This window comes from Paramisgurnus dabryanus, chromosome 9, assembly GCF_030506205.2.
Source record: "Paramisgurnus dabryanus chromosome 9, PD_genome_1.1, whole genome shotgun sequence".
Lineage (NCBI taxonomy): Eukaryota > Metazoa > Chordata > Actinopteri > Cypriniformes > Cobitidae > Paramisgurnus > Paramisgurnus dabryanus.
The window spans coordinates 21,191,157-21,214,596 of NC_133345.1; the positions used below are offsets into that span (position 1 = coordinate 21,191,157).

A 23,440-nucleotide genomic window follows, 5' to 3' on the forward strand; every position below is an offset into this window, starting at 1 on the left:
TCTCAACCTGTGGATGTTTTTCATCGCTAAAAGGAAGTTTGGGAACTTACAGCAAAGCACAGATGACAATAGGTTTACTCGATACAGCGCAAGCTAGCACTAAGGTAAAGCTAATCTTTTACATTATAGCGATGACGCTGGGAGTAACGATTCTATCAGACCAATCAATGATCTACAGTGTTTTAGCGTCATGTTTGGTATCAGCTCAGGTCGCTTGGAACCCCAACCGAGGTGGGTCAAAAAAAGTATCGGGTACTACGTACTGCACCCAATGGAAAAGCTCCCAAAAGTAAGCTGACCTGACCCAAACTAAACCAATCCAAACCGGGAGGTACTATGCAATGGAAAAGCGCCATAAGTCAGGCCTGTCTGATTTGTACAGTGGAGGGTTTATGCCATTTTATGAGCGCTGTATAGTCAAACAGATATAGCATGTGTAGTTTTATGATAAACTTTTTAAGGTAGCATGGTAGCATAATATTTTTTCCTTAAAGTCGCCATGAAATGGAAGTATCAATTGCCTTATTTACCCCGTGGTGACGAGTATCCGAGTAAAACCGGCCTCTGAAATGATATAAGGCAGGGCTGGATTTGAATTTGTCCATCGAGATCTGATTGGATCATTTGAAGTTGTGTCGTGTTGCTAATTGCTAATCGCAGCGATATTCTCCCGGACCCCGCCCACCTGCCATACATTCGTACTGGAAGTAAAGAGAGATCGTTTTTAGTAAGGGAGGAGATTTGCATTTTTGATTAAAGATTATGAGGGCACATGAATTTTTTTAAAATAATGAAGCTCACAGATAAATCATTTGTAAAAAATACCACAATATTACAAAACAAATTACAGTTTTTTATTTTACTTTCATTGCGACTTTAAAGTGTTGTGTTGTGTTTGAATTCAGTAAATGGTCAAAAACTATCTGGTAATTTATTGGTTATCGGCAGTTAGTGCCCACATTAGTTATCATCATCAGCAAAAGCCAATACACTGTAAAAAATTAATTGTTGGCTCAATGAATAATTTTTTAGTAACTAGTTCCACATAAATTTTACGTTCACTCAATTTCTGACTCCAAAGTGTTACCTGGATTGATGTTTTTTAGTTGGCCCAATTTTGACTCAAATATAAAAAAGTATGTTTGCTCAACTAGCTTTATAGCTCATTCAACTAAAATGTTTTAATCAGTTGAATCTTTAAAAACTTACAGCAAAGACTCTGTCAATTAAATTTTAAGTATTTACTCAATGTTTTATGTGTTACTTCAATTAATATTTATTATTTGGGAATTTTTTATAAACTTTCTAAAATTATTTATCAAATAATTTATGCTGGTGTTGTTAACAAATAATTAACTTCAGTCACATAAAAACAAAAGCTTTATTCACTTATCATACAGACTGAACATACAGAATTAAGTCTTCTCTAAATAGAAGGCATAAAACAAAAGCACTCCAAAGTCATTCAGAACATCTGAAGGGCCATTTAGGAGAACTTCTTTCGCCATGTTTCCCTCTGGTCTGCCTCTCCGCATCATCACCGCTCTGGTTTGATAAACAGAGGAATATAAACACACACACATACATAAATACATGTTTAATATAATAAACCTTGACGGTGAAAGACTTTATACCCTAAAATTGCCGAATTTCCCTCAGACATCACACGTAATTGAATTAAACACTATTGGGGGGTTTTCTCGGACAGGACTTATCACTGACTAAAATACTGACATCTCTTAACATATGAGTGCTATTGTTTTGTCTCAAAATGCACGCCAGTATTGTATTTTATAAGGTTTGGTTGTAAAAATGTCCTAATTATAATTAAGACGGAGTAATAAACCCTGTCCGGTAATCTTAACTAAAATAGCTCCACTTTAACTCGGACACATAACATAACACACCTTTATATAACTTATATCTTTACAAGAACGTCTAGTATTTGCGTCTTTGCCAATTAATATAGTCTAAAATTAACATTTATTTACAAACACTTACCTGACGTGAACTTGAGGAAACGGCTGATGACTTGTGTCATGTGAATCAGTGAGTGATTCAGGCTGTTAGGTGCGGATTGATCTCAGATGAAATGACCTGTGATCCTGATCCTTCCGAGTTAAGACATTTTAAATTAAAAACTCACGCACATACTGTACATACACACACGCGCGCAAGCGGGTCGCGCGCATTCGCGTGCGGGTATATTTAGAAGTTTTATTTAAGATTGTTATGATATTGGGACTATTTCTCGACCCGCTCCTTCAGCTCTGAAGTTCAAATTCGCATGCAGTCCGGTTATAACAAATGTAAAAGATATGAAACATCACTCAACAGCCATATCAATTAAGTGCAATCCTAAAATATGATTTAAAACATACCCCTTTCATTGTTAAGTATGAGAAATTAAAATGAATTAAATCACGTTTAAACGCCACAGAGATATCAGAGCCAGCAGTCGATTTCTGATGCGCTTGCCGAGGCGAAGCTGCGCTGGGCGGGGTGTGAGCGCTTAAGATTTTCTGGAGCTCATATGGAGCTAATCTCCATCCGAAAGTGTCCGAGCACACTTTTAAATAGACACTATCTTTATTAACCGACCGCATATTTAAACTTTAAGCACATACATTCACGCCTGAACAACTCTTACAATTACATTTTGTGACCAAATAACAGTAATATTAGGAGCATTTTGTTGTCAGGAAACAAAGCTGTCATAAGTCCACATATTTACCTGATTTGTCTTAATTAGTTCAGTCAACACTAGCCATTCTGAATGTTGACTGGATTTGAAAATAACCATTCATTTAATGTTTTAATCTCAGATTTATCTAGACTTAAAATAATATGTCTTCTCAACTAGATCAAACAAACAAATTGGTTTAATATATTTTTGCCCGTCCAACATTTCATTAATTGGATTTTTTACAGTGTATCGGTCGACCTCTAATTGCAACCAATCGATAACACAAAAACATTTTCATGGCGCAACGAAGAGCCACTGTCTAATTTAAATTAACCAACCTTATTAATAAATTGCACAACCTGGCTTGTTTTGATCACAATTAAAATAATAATAATAATGACACTTGTCACAGTGACAGTGTGGCAAGCTGTTTTTACGCAGTGTTCATTTGCTTGCAGCGCTAAGCACAGTCAGTTTGATTCAAATCCTTGCAGGCTTATCTTTCACTGCTTGTCAAACCAGTTCTATTCTTACACCATTGGCAGTGAAGTGAACACCGGTATGGATGCTGGGCTCCATTGATATTAGATTTTTGGAAAAGAGGACTTTTTTGTGAAATTTATCCACAGTTGTCAAATAAAAAAATCAAAGGATGTAAGTGTTTAGGGGTCAAAAAAAACAACAACAACCAAACATGTATATGGTTACTTAGGATGTCTTTTATATTATTATTATTTTTATTGTTTATTGTTTGACCAATACATTTCTAAATGCTTTTTTTCTTGTTCAATAAACCAAATTCAAATGTGATGGATGAGGGAATTGTCCCTCCCTTAGGCCAGTCCATTCTGAATGTTTTGTGTTAAATGAGATGTGTAGATATCACATAATGGCAAATGAACCGTCTCTATTATAAATAATTGGAAGTATTTTGTGAGGATTTATGCACGCTGCTCTAATGTTCGATTGTGTCTTCAGCAGAGAGGATATACTTGCATAACAAAGCAACTCAAGTTGCCACTGCAGTCATGTTCGATTGCATTATGCCATTGGTGTTGTGAGACTTAATATTTGGATTGTAGTTTACATTTTCACAGAAAAAATTTAATCACAAAATAAAGACTTGAGCTGGATTTTCGGAGGCAGGCTTGCATATTATAAATTAAATTAGCATTTGTTGTTGAAATTTATTACCTCAGTCTATTTGGCATAAAGATTCATCCCACATGTGACTTACATGCTCCTCTGTGTCTATAGAAGCTGTTGGGCAGCTGATGTCTGAGGGTATATTTTGCGTTTTTGTCTCACTCACTATGCAGTGTATTTGTTTGAGTCTTAGTTACGCTGTGGCTTTGTACATTTTTGCTCCATAATAAAGTGTAACAAATGCCCTCAGAGCAAAATGCAGGACACACAATGGTGGAATAATGGAGATTAGCATACAGACAATGTGTAATGTGAGGTGTCTGCTTGCAGCCGATGCGTCAGTGAAAGCTCACACTGTCAAACTCTCGGGCGATGATTCAGTGAAAGGATCATCCTCGAAAGCTAATGTTTATTATAACAGCAGATTATGTCAGTCATTCTTCTTCAGTTATCTTTATACATATCCAACTCTCACCAAAGAGTGACTCGAGACGGTTGTTCTCAGGCTTCCTTATTGATTCAATATAAAGAAATGTACCCCATGCAGTTGATTTAATAGCTATTGACCTCAGTTACAGGGCAACATCATATTTGGTTTCATAGCTTAAATGAAAACGATGCCGGATGGATGTATGGACATAGCCTGTTTAATGTATTGTATTGTTATGGTGTTGAATGTTCAGACAATTGAATACCTCAAGTGTACCAATAAATTGGAAATCGGTGCAACCCATTCAATTTCCCAGACAGGGTTTAAGCCTAGTCCCAGACTAAAGTACAGTGAGGAAAATAAGCTGGGACCACCGTTTCAAAGGTTACTGTTGGTAATACACTAAAACGTCATGGTTTGAAATCATGCATGGCCGGAGGGTTCCCCTGCTTAAACCAGCACATGTCCAGGCCCGTCTTAAGTTTGCCAATGACCAATTGGATAATCTAGAGGAGTCATGGGAGAAAGTCATGTGGTCAGATGAGACCAAAATAGAACTTTTTGGTCATAATTCCACTAAACGTGTTTGGAGGAAGAAGAATGATGAGTACCATCCCAAGAACACCATCCCTACTGTGAAGCAAACCTGGTGAAAAACTACAGGAAACGTTTGACCTCTTTAATTGCAAACAAAGGCTACTGTACCAAATATTAACATTGATTTTCTCAAGTGTTCAAATACTTATTTGCAGCTGTATTATACAAGTAAATAGTTTAAAAAATCATACATTTTGATTTCTGGATCGTAGGATGCACCTACGATGACAATTTCAGACCCCTCCATAATTTCTAAGTGGGAAAACTTGCTAAATAGCAGGGTGTTCAAATACTTATTTTCCTCACTTTATATGTTTAAGGTGTCTTTACTTAAAACAGCTTGCACAGACATATCTTAAAATATATCAGTGCCATAGTTGCACCATGCATAAGGTAAGGTATGTTTATAAAAAAATTACTCAAATATCCTAATATAACTAAGGCCTGCAGTCCTGGTTTAATCTAAACCTGGAAAACCGCCCCTGTTTGTTGAAAACTTGGGTTAAAATTAATTTAGAAGTATGCAGTTGCGTCCCTTCATCGGGGAGACCCTTTCTCTTTTCTGCCCCCTTGACTGTGGCCTCATTGATTTATAATATATGCAGACATCCACTGTGCCTGATTGTCCTGGTTTCATCCCAGCTTGTATTTGCATAATTGCCACTCATGAGGAGCAGATAACACGATAACCTTCTCGTGAGAGTGCATGCTCACATCTAGACCTTTCTCTTGTGCTCTTCCCCTCTGTCATGCACTGTGCACTTAGACCTGCATTGCTGTGTTTATCTTTACAGTCATTTTGGCTTTTGCACATTAGAATGACCAAGTTTTCTTACTCAGTTTGTTCAAAATTTTTATTTTGGTGACACTTATGATAACATGTTGCAATGTGACATGGTGATGCTGAAAGGCAACCAAAGCCCCCTTTTTAAAAAAAAAAACAATCAGTTTAAAAAAAGATGCAATTTCAGAGTTACAGTAGCAAAGAGTTTTCACTTAACGAGAAAAACAAGGAATGAAATCACCACAAATGTTGAAGGTCGTTTTTGCATACAAAGGGGAATCAAGGTTTTTCTTTATCTATTTAAGAAAGTGGTCAATTTATTGAAAATGTTATTTTCTTCATTACAGCAGGTTTTATTGTAGCTATGAGATTGTATTTTCACAGATTTTGCTTTAAATGTATTCAGTCTTTATTGTGTTTTAATATGGAGTGAAAAAACTTAAGAGGAAAAGATAATAGACCCAGCACACTAAGCACATGAGTTGGCGGAGTCAATTCAATCTGACAGTTCAGTCGGAGTAGTGATTACCACAGGCTAACATAATCACATTTCTAAAGAAAATGTGACTGATGTAAAACCTGTAAAACTAAGCACCACGTTTCTTTGTTGTTCTTGGTGGATATGGTACTGCAATAGATGGTTGCTAAGGTATTCTAAGTAGTTACTAGGAGGATACATTACAGAAGCTCAAGTTATGTATTTGGTAAATTAGCAAATCATACGTCCATGATATTGTGATTCCCAGATATGGCTGAGGATTATGGGATGATTTCATTATTATGTAATTGTAGATTACAGTATGCAATAAAACTGTATGCATACAAACATTACAGTATAAGTTATGTGCTAATCCGTGTGTTGAAGTATGAGAAGCTTTACCAAGCACTACTAATGAGGTCTGACTGACATCTGGCTTTAAACATTGATCATCTTTGAATCTTATTGCCTTCTTATTTGCATGACGGCAGATTTATAAGGAAGCTCAAGGAGTAATTTTCTGCATTCTGGCATCTATTGATTTATTTTCTTGCTACAGAGACAACATCATGATTTTTCATTTTTAAAATGTAGAACAAAGTGATTTTGGAATCGCTGTCATATAAATCTCTCGCATCTTTGATCAGACTTTATTGCTTTTTCAATATGATGTCTATAAGACAGTGTGATAGAATATGAATGTGATGGACATAAAATCAACTACATAGAAAAGATTCAAAGACTGCATATTTTGTTTGCGCGCAGAGATACAATTGTAAGGGGGATAAATGAAACCATCAGACATTGTAATAGATGTGCCTTTACTGTAGGTTTTTCAGGGATTGTGTTCTCAGTCCCCAACCCCCCATCATTTAGAGTTACTCTACAAAGTCTTAATATGGTCACCTCATCTAAAAATAAAGCTGTCATGAACTGAGGCCAAAGCCAGAGGCGAGAATTGGTGAACCAATCACATTTTCTGTGGATTTTGAGGAACAGCTACATCCAAGCATGATGGAATTGAGATAGAACCGTGTGCACACCAAACATTGGTGTTAGCAGCCTGGTCTCATTGTTAATACATAGTAACACATAACTTTAAAAAACACAAAACTTACTTTTTTGTATTTTAAATAGATGCTGAAGCCTACAATGTAGATGCATTTGCAACATTTAATGGTAGCATTATTACATTTTTACAGCTATAAAATGTAAAACATTTACAAACCTTTTATACCAGGTGTCACCAACCCTGCTCCTGGAGAGCTACCGTCCTGCAGACTTCAGTTCCATCCCAGCTCCAACACACCTGTCTGTAATTATCAAGCAACCCCGAACACCTTGATTAGCCACTTTAGCTTTGTTTGATTGGGGTTGGAGCTAAAATCTGCAGGACGGTAGCTCTTCAGGAGCAGGGTTTGTGACACCTGTTTTATACCATAATGATTGCTGTATTATTTTTTTTTACCAATTTATTGACCACCCTACTCCAAACCTTACCCTAAATCCAAACCTGTTTTAGACAAAAAACACTTATTTGTACTTATAACGTATTCTTTTTATGTTCTGCAACATAATAGACTGAAATATAGAGCATTTTTGTGACAATAGTAAAAACATTTAAAAGATAATTTACACCGCTTATACTGTACAGCCCTAACCCTATACCTACCCAAAACAGTTTATTAAAATCATGTACTGTTAGAAATAAAAGGCATAAACAAACAAACAAGTGTAATCACAATAATTTATTTATTGCGAAATTTGAAAAGCAGTACAAAAAGTAGTTAAAATGACGATGTGTTGCAGCCGCTGTCCTCTCTGGACTATAGAGAAGTATTAAAGTTATTAATCCATGAAAACGTTAATGCGGCTTCCTTCTGTGAAGGCGCTTTTTTACATTTCAAAAGTACATTGACTGAACGATGGCAGTGTCGCAAATCTGTGACATAGAATGCAAATGCAAAGGAGCGTTTGATATCGTAAAGCTTCTTGAGGCGCAATTTTAATTTTTTTAAATTCATAAATTTGAGATTTGGGTAAAGGGCTGAATTTGAATCTGCTCCTCGCAATCTGAATTTGAACTCTTTTCCCGCCATTGACGAGTTATCTTGTCAATTAAGAGAAATCATTTCCCTGCCAATGACGCTTCCATGATGAGTTTTTACAGTAATCCGTAATTTCGCTATTATCCACTAGCGAATCTTTTACCCAATTTATAAAAAACTGAAGCAAAAGCGAATTCAACAACAGTTTAAAGTCTGTGTATGTTTTGATCTTCAGAGGATCTGTTCTTTCATTTGATATATTTGTATGTTTATATATTTATATTTTTTTTTCTGGAAGGCATTTTGTTAAACTTTCGTGAAAATCACAAAAAATGCTGGCGGGCCACTTTTTTATAAATGGCTGGCGGGGATTCGGGAATGAGTTAAAGATGTGGATTAAAGCAAATTAATAAAATTAACAAATTTTGTTTTGGTTTAATTATTGTTGCATAGGAGAAGACTGCATAGGAGAAAACACCTTTTTTGTGTCATGGCAACTAAATATTAAATGATTATATTATATTTATTATATGATAATAAATTTTTTTTTTTATTAATTTTAAGGTTAAAAGTGTAGTCTTGTTTAATATTATATAAACTCATGAACATTTCATTAGGTAAATAAGTAAACTGTCTTAAATAAGTCAGAAAATACGACTGAAAACATGTCATTAATAAGAATTATAAATGCCAATGCCCACGATTTTAATATTTATGAATAGGAATTTGCACAAATCTGTACGTCTGTAAAGCTGTTATAACAAATTAGTCCTGTCAGTGCATCAATATTATACATTTTAGTGTGTATAAAAACTTAAGTCAATGTACCTGTGGTACAACCACACTTTGTGTAAAAATACACACGTGTTCTCGTGAGATCATGTTGGTATTACTCTGTATCGCTTTGGTATTAGGCCGTTTAATAAAAGAGCAAAGGTGACTTATGCACAGGTTGCATAAGACCATCCGAGAATGTATTGCATTGACAAATGGCTGAAAGTGAAACGGTAATATGGCTGCGCACTGTGAGTCACATGAGCATTGGTGAAATTGTAGTTTTATCATAAATTCTCAATTGTTTTTTTTTTTGCATGGCATATAGACTTGTGTTAGCCTCTGGCTGTGTGTGTGTGTGTGTGTGTGTGTGTGTGTGTGTGTGTGTGTGTGTGTGTAAGATCAATCCAGTAAGCGTGGGCACTCATAATGGAAGCTGTCGCTGTGTGATGGATGGCAAGTCATGTCACCAGTCTCTGTTGCCTGCTGTGGCCCAAGCAGGAGACTCACTCTTCCTTCTGCATAATTAAGAGCAATTGAGCAGCTATGGCTATTTTAATACCCTTTTTCCTGCCATGCAGACCCAGCCATGATGAATTGCAATATTTCACAAGAATCTCATACTCATTCGTATGCCTTGGGTAAAAAAGACATAAAATATAAGATGTAGAGATATTAAAGCAATACATGCTCAGCTGTTGCTTCATGACTTATAATCATTTACAGTATTTAATAATGCTGTATACTCGGACACCAGTACAACTGTTATGCATTATAAACAATATAGTTTATTCCCATGTATGAACGCAATTCTGATACTTTTTGTGTCTGTCTGTCTGTCTATTTCCTGTATTTGTCTGTCTGATCCTCCTCATCTTTGCAAATGTACGTACAATAAGGTGCACTCTTCCCACACATCATAACCTTCCCAAAGCTTTACAACACCCACTGAAACATCCTTGTTTGCTTGCCGCATGAACACTCTTGAGGAATTTTCTGCTCTTGTGTTCATCGCAAGAAAGAAACTCAAGCTGGTTTGTAACCTTTAAATAAAATATGTGGTATATTTAGTGGGGTGATGGCACATTGGATAAAGATTTGGGCTGGTGAATGAATGATTACCAGGGTCAACCCGCCAGCCATTAACATTATGCCCTTGAGCAAGGCATTTAACCTCAGTGTACAATATGAGGTTTATGAGGTATCTGAAAGAAGTCAACCATAAATACATAAATAGCACCACATCATTATAAATGTCTATGAAGGTCAGTGTGTGTTGGCAATGTCTCTTCACCTCAATATTTCTCCTCACCTTCTGTCAGGTTAAAGGAGGGAACATATAAAAAAATCATTTTACCCGTAGCACTTTGCTGAGAGGAGATGCTGGGTGTCACTTAGACTTGTTGTATGTTATCACTTAAATTTATGTTATGGGCAATGCAGACTGACTGCGTTTGCTGACAAAGCTTTGGGGGTAATTGTCCTTAAAGCAACAGTATGTCATTTCTGTAATGCTGGCATCACCAAACTGAACTAAAATGTGCTCAAAAAACATCACCACACACACCAAACACATCATTGGTTGTGGGCATATTACTATGGGGGTTCTTAAACATAACAGTATGTTGATAGTCATTGTGAACTTCTAATGCGGCTTTCACATAGGATGCGGTGTGCGCTGCGCTATGAAACCCATTCATTTCAATGGCTTGCGCCGCGTGAGGGTGGTTTTTTGTTGCGCCGAGCAAAGCGCAAGCAAAATGGACGAAAGCTTATACTCGGGATTCTCAGAGCTTTATAATACAGGTTTATGTTCCTAGTACAGAGACATCGGAAGGAAAGCCGTGTCATGGAAACACATAGCAATTCAAGTTGGCATGTCAGGTGTGTTTTAAGTCAAGCAGCTTATTGTAGGTATGCTTAAAGTTACGTGAAATGGAGACGAGCAACATCAGTCTCTGTATTCCTCATCGTATTCCTTAACGCAAATATAAACACTGTAGTAATTTATTGAAAACCCCGCCTACTTTGGTCTGGCCATCAGAGCACAAATCGCTTGGCTGCGCGGAACCCAGCGGCGAGCGCAGCGCACACCGCATCCTATGTGAAAGCCGCATTAGGGAATCCATTCAGCTGATCTCCGGGTCTGGTGTTACCACTTTTAGCATAGCTTAGCATAATCCATTAAATCTGATTAGACCATTAGCATCACGCTAAAAAAAATAAACAAAGAGTTTCGATATATGTTTCCCATTTAAAACTTGACTCTTCTTTAGTTTGACGTGTACTAAGACCAATGGAAAATTAAATTTAAATGCAAAAAAAATTCCAAATTAAATGCAACTTTAATGGCTGCAGCAGGCGCAATGATATTACGCAGCACCCGAGAATAGTCCCCTGCTATTGAAAGTTACCAAGGGAGCTATTTTTGAGAGCTGCGTAATATGGGCGCTTGCTGCAGCCAAGGTACGACAAAAAAGTCCTTGATTATTACGCCAGAATGAAAGTATAGTTCCTAGCCAAATATGCAAAGAAAATCGCAACTTTTAATTTTCTGTCGCTCTTAGTACACAATGTAACTACAGAAGAGTCAAGTTTTAAATAGGAAAAATATCCAAACTCTTTGGTTATTATTTTAGCGTGATGCTAATGGTCTAATCAGATTCAATGGATTATGCTAAGCTATGCTAAAAGTCGTACTGCCAGAACTGGAGATCAGCTGAATAGATTTCAAAACTGTAAAAATCAAATGTTTAACTTTAGGGGTGCTGGAAAATGAGCATATTTTCAAAAAAAGTGGAGTGTCACTTACACGTGGAATAGGAAAAAAATTAGTTTTACATTAAAAATATCTGCTTAGCTATTAGTTTGAAGTTTCATATCAAAACCAATGTATCACAGGCAGTTATAGGTTCATGCAGAGTGGCTAAAGCTACCTACTCTGTCAGAAAAAAATGGTCAAAAATAGTCCTTAGTTGTCACTGGGGCAGTAAGATTTCCTGTCCATAAGATAGCTTTTAAGTCAACTGTTCCATTTCTTTTGACCTGTTTAAAAAAGGGGGAGTTACATATTAAACGCTGCAATTCAAAAACCCTTTAGATGTTAATACACTGTATGTAAAGCTGAGAGTCTGCACTTTAAGCCAATCTTATGTGACATATGTGTAAGTGGAATACATTTTGGTAAAACTGCTAAAATAACACAAAAATTTGATTTTGTTCCAATATTTATGGAGGTGACTGTATTAGAAAACTCAGAGGTTCATATTATTAGTATCTGTACCTAAATGGTAGATATAAGCGTACCATCGTAGTGACAGCATGGGACCATATAATGACAATTGTTTCTAACAGTTTAGAACTTAACACTACGACACACCACCATGTGATACCCAAGGGTGTAAAATACCACTGTGTCGCTCTACCGTACCCCTGCCCTTGTGTTTCCCAACTGTAGTGGAGATCACTTACCACTAGTGAATTCAGCCATAAAAATGCAGAGAGTTATTTGGCCCTTGAGACTTGTTCCCTGTGTAGTCAGGCTTAAGAGGAGTTGTACCATACTGTGTGTCAGAGCTGAAATGGAGGTCCCAGGGATCCACAATCCAAGGCCCATAAATGATTTACAGAGTCATGGAAAACAGGCTTTCATAGGCCTTAATTCCATTTCACTGGACTTGTTTGCTGAAATTTGTCTTGAATGAAGACAAATATGCTACTTCTGTTTTAAAGAAATCTCTGGTCTCCGCTGACAAGAATGCAACATGTGTCTGGCCTGTAATATACTTTAATAGATTTGTAGATATTCATTGTTTTAGAATTGCATGCCATACGTTACTGTACTGAATGGATCAGGTGCATCATATAGAGTAATCCTGCAGTATCAATCAATTCATACAGTCACAAATATCATATCACATTACATTGACATACATCATACATGTGTCTAGTTAATCACTGTTTAAAGCTTGTGATGTAACAGTTAGGGGTTTATTTAATCTCTCTCATATTTCAGTTCTGACCTCGGATGCACCAGCCTTGTTATTGGTGCTGCATATCTAAATCTCACTTTCTTTTGATTTCTGGGGTAGATTTATCCTTTTTCCCTTTCTTTCTACTCTCATCCGGTGTGTTTTAGTGGCCTAGTTTGGGTACGCTTAGTCTTACCTGCTGTGTTATGCTTTTGCACCATGACACAGTCTCCTCTGCTTTAGGGAGTTGTAGCACTTTGTGAAATGAGAGTCTTCTGTCAATGCTGTTTAGCATATCTTGAATAGTTATCAGCTTTTGACATTACATTCAGCTACCATCAGAATCAAGAGTTTAAAACAGCCCCAGTTTTAAGCCTTATAGAGCAGTGACAAATCAAAGTGAGTATACTGGACTACATTTCTAATGTTTGTGTAACTTCATTTGCATGGAGTCTGTTTATCTGATGGTGCGGTGCTGTGTGGACACTCGGATGTGGACAGATGGCTTTCTGGCTGTCTACACAGAGCTGTGATCAATGCATTTGAGGAACTGGAGTGTTGCTGAACAGAAGCTTGAGATCTCACCAGAGCTTTGGCTTTGCCACTCAGAAGTCACTTTGTGCTTTTCTCAGCACTAATGAAGGAGGTGCATGCATGCCTTATCACAAACTATTACTGTGTAAGAGCAACAGCATCAGCATCAGCTCTGGAGTTTAGTATTAACTGCTTTTTGCACTGTCGAAAAAAGGTACAGAATTGTACCTTTTCACTCACTGGGGTAGTAGATCTACCCTCAAAGGTTCATTTTTGTACCTTTATGGGTATACAACACATTGAAATGTTGTACGTTTTGGCATACAATATTATTCCCTAAGGTATATCATCTTAAAAAGATGAAAACTGTACCTTTATTTCGGATTGTGTGTGGTTCATCTTTTTACTGAGATCTACAGGTTTGCATTGATGCTATGACACTGAGATATGTCATACAACGTCCTGATATGAGGTGTCATAATATGATGATATGATGTCATAATCTGCTTTTTTACCTTCCTGTTCTGAAATGCAGCACTGTTTCCTTATTGATTTATTAGTAAAACCAGTACACTCATTGTGAGTTACCTAAGTTTTCTTAGTTTCAGATACTTTTGGGGCCACTTTAGACACACACATGCATGCTGACTGTTTTCTCTGCATTTGTGCACTTATGTTCATTCTGGGCCTTAGTTACTGTGCCTGTATGAGCTTAAATTAGCATTTATCATGCTGGTATAGTACCCTAGAGACATTAAGATCAATACATGCTGGTTAATTTATTTGCTGACTACAGATAATGCTTTTTCAGGCCCTGTACATTTTTATTAGGTAACTACCTAAGCAGATACACTGTCTGTCTGTCTGTTTGTTTTGCCCAAGGCTGTGAGACTGGAAATTGTTCTTAAAGAGCACCTTTTGTCCGATTCACATTTTTAAGTTTCCTTTGGTGTGTAGGTGTGTATTTGTACACGTTAACGATATGCAAAAGGTACATACCCCAATGTAAACGATGATGCGAGTTATTGCCTCCTTTTTTTGGACTACAACAAACACACAGATTGTTGGCAACAGTTTACTTCCTGGGATTGGTGATGTAGGCAAGACCGACATTATCATAATTCGTCCCGCTCTGGACTCACAGCCTGTAAGTTAACTCCTGTTAGCAACCGAATCTTACAAACATGGTAAGGAGCGTCACATTTCTGGCTGATGTCAGAGGTATTCAGACCAATCACATCGTACAGATTAGCTGGCCAATCAGGGACACAGAGCTTCAAATCCATGCGTTTCAGGAAGAGAGTGAAATCTGGAGCTACAAAAATGTACAGTATGTGGAAAATAATGTGTTTTTTTAACCATAAACCATGCGAACACATTGTATTATACCAAATACACAAAATAACGTTGTTTTTTAGCAATGAAGTAGGTGCTCTTTAAGTCTGATACATTGCCACTGATATTATGTGCTTCCCCAACAGCCAGTAAACTAATGGAACTCCACATAACAAAAATCCTCTGGACAAGAGCCACGGCTTCACAGGCACATACAAACACTAACCTAACTCTCACAAACAGATTTTTTATTAGTACTTTTGCAGAAGCACAGAAACTATTTAAAAGATTAATTTGGTCTGCTGACCAATGGAAAGAAACAGACAAAATGAAATACAGTGATATATATCCTGCTAGACTGCAAGTGGCCCACATTTACTTTTTTATGTTATGAAAGACATTAATCAAAGTGTTTACAATAGTTGTTTTAGCTGTAATTGAATATGTTTAACATCAGTGCCAGGGTTTTGTAAATTAACCCATTCAACCCACAATGCATGTTTTGTCTTCTCAACAGTTTGTCCATCATTCTAAACTGGGGTGACAACATTATAGTAGTTTAATTTAGAAAAATCTCATTATCATAAGATCATCAAGCTTTATTATAAGCTTTATATTATTTGTCAAACAAATCCTGAAATTAGAGATTGTTTCACAAGAAACAGTTCAGCCAGGTGGAATGAAAGAGGACAAAATGAATGGAAAAAAAATGCTTTTGCAGAAATTATTTATATACAGTACTATGCAAAAGTCTTATACCACCATCACCAGACTTGTTGTTTTAGAAGTTTTAATGTCAATCCATATTTATTTTTCAATCTATTTTATTAAGATACAAACAGAAAATACAGGCAATATGTACAAAAAATTTAATTTTCAGGACTAAATGTCTGTGTTTAGTGGGACCTCTCTTGGCACTAAACACATCTTGAGCATTTTTGACCAGAATGAAAAAAAAAATTGGATTTAATTTTATTTAGATCCTGCAGTTTCCTTCTATTGCTCAAGTGGAAGGGGAGTTTACCCTAAAAACTTGACACACCAGTTTACATTTTATACAGTTTTTAATACTATATACACATTTCCTGTATTTTCTGGATGTATTATATTAAAGAGACTGAAAAAGAATTATATATGATCACTATAACATTGCAAAAACAACAAATATAATTTTGGCATGGTGGCCAAAGACTTTTGCACAGTACTGTATATACTGTATATTTCCTATCATATACAGCTTACTGAACGCATTGTTATTATTTATTAGTTAACCTTAAAGATATATTCATTAAAATTAATACAAATAAAACAGTTCATTTAAATCTCTTAAAAATATACACATGATATTTCCAAACTGTTTCATGGTGGATATTTGCTACATACTGTAATATCAACTAAAGCATACTGTTCAATGCAGTCTTCTCATTATAAAAGATAAATGATTTTACTTTTCCGTTATCTCTGGCTAAGTGGCTGTTTACCCTTGTAAAGAATGAGCATTGTCCATTGTCTCAGTTAAATGATGAATAGATGTGTACCTCCATCTCCACTGTGTATAAATATGTGCTTGAATAGATGTCTCTGTGTATCCTCTATTAAATGCATGTGGGGGAAAGTGTCATTATTTGAAAATCGTTTTGGTGGCTTACTCCAGAGACGCTATAATTGAAAGTGAGAACATAAATCTATCAAAAGCATGGAGGATGACTAATGTGTATACTTCGCACATTCAGTTTGAAACTAAATTGTGTTGCAGGACTGAGTGAAGGGATGTGGTGTGCTAGTTTGTGTTTTTGCCTGTTTTAGCCCTGCTCTAGTAAGCAAGCATGTCATCATAAATTACAGCCTTCGGTTTGGAACCTGCTTGGAAGTGACAGGGGTTCGTGCTCTCCCATAATCCCCTGGGCCTTTGTCTGACTACTGACAAGCATTTCCCCCTGAGCTGTGTGAATATTACAGCCCACATTTTGCCTCAGACTCAACCCCAGAGTCTTCTGTCATGACCACCTATAGCTGCATTTGACCGAGGGCTGTTCTAATGGCAGAGATAGGCTGACCATAGCCTGACATATATAGAAGCAAATGGTGTAGGTTGCAATCTTTTCTGGTCTATAAATGTTTCTATAAAAGTTCTTAGGGTGATCTGACCTGCTCGCAAAAGGGGCAACCTATTTCTCCTCTTTCAGCCCCTTTGGCAGCTTTACTGGCAAAGTCTCCCGTGTGAAGGTTGTGTGTTATACAGTACAACTATCAGCCGTCTCTAAACGCCCACAGAATGTTCTGTTTGGCATCAGCCAGACGCATGCGCTCACGGTCCACTGCCCTCCATCTGCTTGGCAACCCAAATTAGACTGCTAAAAGTTTTGACGCTGAATGATATTCTTGATTGTTATGCAGAGAAATGGTAGCTTTAGCGTAGCGTAGCGTAAGTTCTACCAGGAAACTCGAATGTTACGTCATTCATGTCACAAGGCGCAATCAATCACCCCTGATACTGAGAGTATATAAGCCTCGTACTCACCTGTCTTTGCGTTCGCAGATACTGATGCCAGCATTTACAAGCTCGATGTTCAGTGCATATGTACACTAAAGTGTTAGTGACCTGTTGTAACACGCCGATTCAAATGTTGAGTGATTTTATCGGGCATTCGTACTGTTTTCCTGGGATTTTCTCGTTTCGTTTCACATGCACCATCGCGAGGAGCTCTCACAGAAGGTTAAAGACTTAAAAAGGAAGTCTGCAAGCTTCTTTAAAAGCGTGTAACCCTGCAGTACACAGGAAAGGATACCACAGGCCGTTTCCTTTTTATGAACAGTGCAAGAACATTTGGATGATCTGTAAAGTGTATCCATAATATTGACTGCCGCACACTCTGAACGCCCGCAGCAGATGTCACTAATCATCATTGATTGGCGAAGCGCTGCACCCGCACGGGTTTGGAAGAATGCCGAAGATTGATATCTTCCTCATCACAGGATCTTTGTCTCTCATACACAATACCAAATGCTCCGCTTATTATTGGTTTTAAACCGTACGCGAATGTTTTGTGAAGCAAAGACATGAAATCGACTTGGATTAGTGATGGGTCGTTCGCGAACGCCGGCTCTAAGAGCCGATTCTTTGTAGCGAACGAGCAGAGCCGAATCTTCAGACACATGCCGGGGAGCCGGCTCCTCTACGGGAGCCGAGCCAGAAGAGCCGAATCTACGAAAAGAGCCGGACTGCCATCACTAAAATGTAGAGCAGGAGCTTGAGCCGAAAGAGCCGAATCAATGGAAAGAGCCGGACTGCCCATCACTTACTTGGATGAACGGCTATTGCTCGCGAAAATTTCGCACATTAAATACGGCGTGTATGCAATGCATGACATGCTGCAAACAGACGAATGACGCGGTCTAATGTTCGCGTGTTTCATAAGGAGTGCGCAAAGTATACGAGCTTCATCTGAACTGTCCCTTTCAGTGTTTCCCTTAAACATCAATAATATAATGCTGCGTTCCAGGCAACCGGTAACCCGTAACTCACGAGTTCAAAACCACGACTCACGACTCTGAACTGGGAGTACATCGATCTAGTACGAGTTCACGGGTGGGAAGTCACGGGTTTGACTGCCGTTCCAGTGCACTTTCACCGGTAGAAGGTTGTAAAAACACGAGTTACGGGCTGCCTGGAACGCATAAGGTCGTGAGTCGTGGTTTTGAAGTCGTAACTCACGGGTTTAAAAACCTGCCTGGAACGCACCATTAGGTACCATTTATTCATGTAACAGGTTCTTGCAACGTCCTATACCTGCTACGGTACTACAACGCAAGTTGCTTAATGCCTGACAGTTATTCATGCAAACTGTTCATATCAAATGCAAATATTTACGTTAGATCTTCACTCACCTGACCCTAATTACAGACTTTAAGGATACGGGGATACGCTATTTTACGAACTTTAAATCTCATGGTAGGACACACCATTAATATATCATTGGAGAATAAATCCTGGTCATACAGCGTAAAGTTTTCAAGCACACATTTCGTTGCTGAGCAAATCGTAAGTGTGTGTGGTCGAATGGCAACAGTAATGCATAGTGTCAATTTTATTGAGCACGGGGTTCAGCATAAATGTTTCCATCTAAAGCTTTGTGCTTTAAGATCTTCAGTTAGTTATGCACATGTATAAAGTACGAATGCATCAACTTTTAATTGTACTTTTCAAATGAGACTTTATTCCAGATCTCAGTCAACTTCTTATCCGAGCTCGGTCGCATTGAACATCTCATCTATTTATCTGGATTATTTTCTCCTAAGGTAAGCTCTCTTATTCATTATACTGGATTGGCTGACAGTGCATATTACATGCTTTTACAACCGAAAGATGGCAATGACCACGTCTTACAGCGCAATATGGAGACGGAGCTGAGGTTGTGTGGTGTATTTAATACAATTAAAACGTGTTATTTCTGAGGGCTTGCCGTTGTTTTGGTCGGTGTGCATTCTGCGGATGTCTCAACAAAAGTTGAGCCTGTTAACCCTCATGTTGAGTTTGTTTGTTATGCAGTAGACCTCACTTAAAGTTGAAAAACGTGCGCCTTGCCTCTTCAAGAATACAACAGGTTGCATCAGTTTAAGCCATTAAGCGCATCGTGCTTTGTTTGTGACGCAGGCACACAGAATATGCGCATGTGTAGGCTACAGCGGCCTGGATACTGGTTTGAAGATGTAATGTGACTGCTAGCTTTAAATCACAGCACGTAATTCCTATTTAAAGTGCTGTTGAACGTAGGCAACGTATGTTTCTCCCGAAATGGTGGTGCCACCAGCTATTCAGAATACAAACACAATTCCTTCTCATTTTAACATGGATCCCAATGGAAATTATGTCTAAATATTTATTTGAGTGGTGTTATGTTCAAATATGGTGTTCGATTATCTTATGTGTTTCAACTATTTAATTCTAATCGTCATATGCTGTTTTAATGAATTCCAACATGACTGGAGAATTGGAATGCATTTGAAATAACTTGTTTCTAATTTAATTCAATGTTTCTTTTAAAATCTGACATATACCACAGGATTTTTGCACTCTGACAAGATTGTAGCAGCAAACGCATTGTGCGGTGATCATGCTGAATTTCTGACACTGTCAGAAAACTATTGTAGGCTATCTCGGACGCAAGACCAGGAAAACGTCCGTCTTTGAACTTCTCCCACCATACGACACTGTACCACCGACGAAGAGCCACGATCATAGAAATCGTGATGATTGTTTTACGATGGAAATCTTTCTTCTGGGAAAGCCAAAAATTATGCAGTTATAATTCTAAATGATAACTTTACAAGGAACTTTGTCTGGAATTAGAAGCGTACAATCTTCTTACTCTGCATCCTCAAGAAAATAGCGAAACCTGCATCAACTTTACATACAACCACATTACACCGGCTGCTAGGATTTAGAACATCATAACAGCGCGGCTGCTTACATGAAGCAAGCTATTTTTAAACTATATACATGTTTTTACACAGACTATGGATATGCAGTTCTATAAGTGCTTTATTTCAGTGCCTGCATTACCATCAGGGCTCTTTATCGACTTCCAGGAACTCTAATCGCATACGGCTGCAAGGATTTGAACATGCATAATTGCTACATGTACAAGAATTGGCTTTCGTTAGCACTGGGCCGTGCACACTTGCCGCGTGCACGCAGGTCGTCACGTTTCACGTCCGCAGTCGTGTATGGTGCGGTCTTCGATCGTTTCTAGATTGACAGCGTGGCGTAGGATCTTCATTAAACAAATAATTCAGAACTTCTTAAGTGCATATCATGTAAGACTGTTAGCACAAAACTGTCACGTTTAATCATGCTATTATGGTTAGTCAAAGTTTAAGCTGTAAACTTTCATCTAGATGGCTATTACTTTCGGAGCACGTCCATCTATCAACTGCACAACCCTACTGATACCGCTCCTCAGTTTTTGGGGGTTCTTAATTTATATCGTAAACGGAGAATTTTATATAATCATCTGTGTGTCATGGCGAAGCAAGCAAGACAAGGCAACGGATCCAAATGCAATGGTTTATTTCTTAAAAACCCAAAAGTCCACAAAGCAGAACCAGAATGACGACCAGAATACAGGACCAAAAAGTGATGACCGCAAACTATACTCAAGAAAGGACAACTGAAACACAAGGACTGTATTCATGTGGGTAAACAAGATATCAAGACACACCTGGGAAACAATCTAGAACAAGGACCAACGAACTACAGACATGGATGACATTAAAGAACTTCAAATAAAGAGTACAAGACAGGGGAAACGCAAGACACAACAGTGACACCGTGCAATCTTTAGCATCAGTCAGATCGTTTGTAACCTCTAATCTTCTCCCTACTTTTATAATGACAATATAAAAGCATGCATACATAAATTGTCTCTCTTCATCAGGAGCCGCGCTCCTAATTTCACCGTATGCAGGAAAACACTATGACATTCAATTCAATAATGGCAAGCAATAATCAAGGTATGTTTAAGCAAACTACTGGTGGTGGTGGTGTATTTAACCATGCTAAATCATGGCCCTTGCCATTTATATCATTCCTCACTCTGGCATAACGTTGCTTTCTGTGGCCTTCGCGGCCTCTCTGCTATCAAGCCTAACGTGGCATCCTTCTACGGATATCCTCTACTGCTGATATTATGATTGACATTTACGGACACGTTAATGGTATGTACCTTTTGTCAATACTGGTGGTGGTGAATCTTATTGCAAGCTAACCTGTTGGCTTTTCCTACTGGGCATATCGTTGCCTTCCACGGCCTATGCGGCCTATCTAACCCTGGCATATCTTTGCCCTTCATGGCCTACACAGCCTCTCTCAACACGGCATATCGTTGCCTTCTATGGCCATGCGGCCTTTCTCACTCGGCATATCGTTGCCTTCTATGGCCTACGCGGCCTATCTCTATCTGGCATATCGTTGCCTTCTATGGCCTACGCGGCCTATTTCTCTGGCATATCGTTGCCTTCCAAAGGCCTACGTGGCCTTTTCTCACTAGGCATATCGTTGCTTTCTATGGCCTACGCGGCCTATCTCTGTCTGGCATATCGTTGCCTTCTAAAGCCTACGCGGCATTTTCCCATTAGGCATATCGTTGCCTTCTGTGGCCTGTGCGGCCTATCTCTGTCTGGCATATCGTTGCCTTCTAAAGCCTATGTGGCTTTTTCCCACTAGGCATATCGTTGCCTTCTACGGCCCATGCGGCCTATCTCTCCAGCCTATCTCTCTGGGGCATATCGCTGCCTTCTATGGCCTAAGCGGTAATCCCATGGCCTCTTATGGCATCCTTCAATGTCAGTAGATAACAATTTCTCTTATCTGTTTCAGGAACCTCAAAGAAACACTGGTGGGTACCGATCATTGCGATCAATTTTTGGGGATTAGATTCTGGCCCGTCTTCATCTTCAGACAGGAACCGCAAGAATCCGTGACCCCCGGATTTGAACTATGGTCGGGGCCTACGCCAAAGAACTATACTGTGTTACATTCTAACCTTGGTTGCTAACTACTGTTAAATAAACTCATATGTCAAGTCTTAACCTATCTTCGAGTCTTTCTGGTAGAAATGGTAGCTTTAGCGTAGCGTAGCGTAAGTTCTACCAGGAAACTCGAATGTTACGTCATTCATGTCACAAGGCGCAATCAATCACCCCTGATACTGAGAGTATATAAGCCTCGTACTCACCTGTCTTTGCGTTCGCAGATACTGATGCCAGCATTAACAACCCACCCTCCCTACCACCATCACCAGGTCGGTTCCGTCCATACTCAAGGGGGATTAGATTCTGGCCCGTCTTCATCTTCAGACAGGAACCGCAAGAATCCGTGACCCCCGGATTTGAACTATGGTCGGGGCCTACGCCAAAGAACTATACTGTGTTACATTCTAACCTTGGTTGCTAACTACTGTTAAATAAACTCATATGTCAAGTCTTAACCTATCTTCGAGTCTTTCTGGTAGAACTTGAGAGAAGTGGTTTTTATAAGTACAGAATATAGTATAAGTCTCCTCCTGGAGTGTTTTTCATACCATTATGTTTGAATGTGTGTGAGAGACATAGAGAACAAGATTCTTACGGGGTAAGGTTAGTGCCATATGGTAAATCTGTGTCTGACGCCCACTTTAAAACCTTTAAATTATTTGTGAAGGTATACACACCACAATCTTAAAAAAAATTGCCACACAGAAACACCATTATTACTGTAAGTTCAAATGGCAGGGATTTTTAATTAAGAACGATGAAAATGTTGGATTTTGTGTTTGACCTTTGTGACTTCTTAATACTGCACGTAATGGCCTGGAAAGCTCAATTTGGCAGCATGTGTTGCCTGTCTGCTGGATGACCTCATTAAGTGAACACTTTTATGAATGAGACGTATAGTATGACTGATTGAGATGTACAGTATGCCTCCTCCTGACTGGTACAGCAGTTACAGAGAAAGAAAAGGTTCACCTTTCTTTTTGATTTATTGAACAAAATATTAATTTAGTCAAGCTTCAGTATGTAATACGTGTGCTGCGTTTTTTTATTAAAGCGTGAGACGGTTGAAAGACTTAAAATCTCTAAAACAAAAAACAAACTGAAAGAATTGTGATGATATTGTT

The 23,440-nt window shown here is 38.3% G+C and overlaps 1 protein-coding gene and 1 long non-coding RNA gene across 4 annotated transcripts in view; both read left to right on the forward strand.

Moving 5' to 3' along the window:
- frmd5a (FERM domain containing 5a) overlaps positions 1-23,440 on the forward strand; it is a 97,594-nt gene that overhangs the window by 43,021 nt on the left and 31,133 nt on the right. The window lies entirely within an intron of this gene.
- On the forward strand, positions 20,551-22,775 carry LOC135773501 (uncharacterized). The gene is made up of 2 exons (XR_010543532.2): positions 20,551-21,500; positions 22,162-22,775. It is a non-coding gene; the product is annotated as an uncharacterized lncRNA (long non-coding RNA).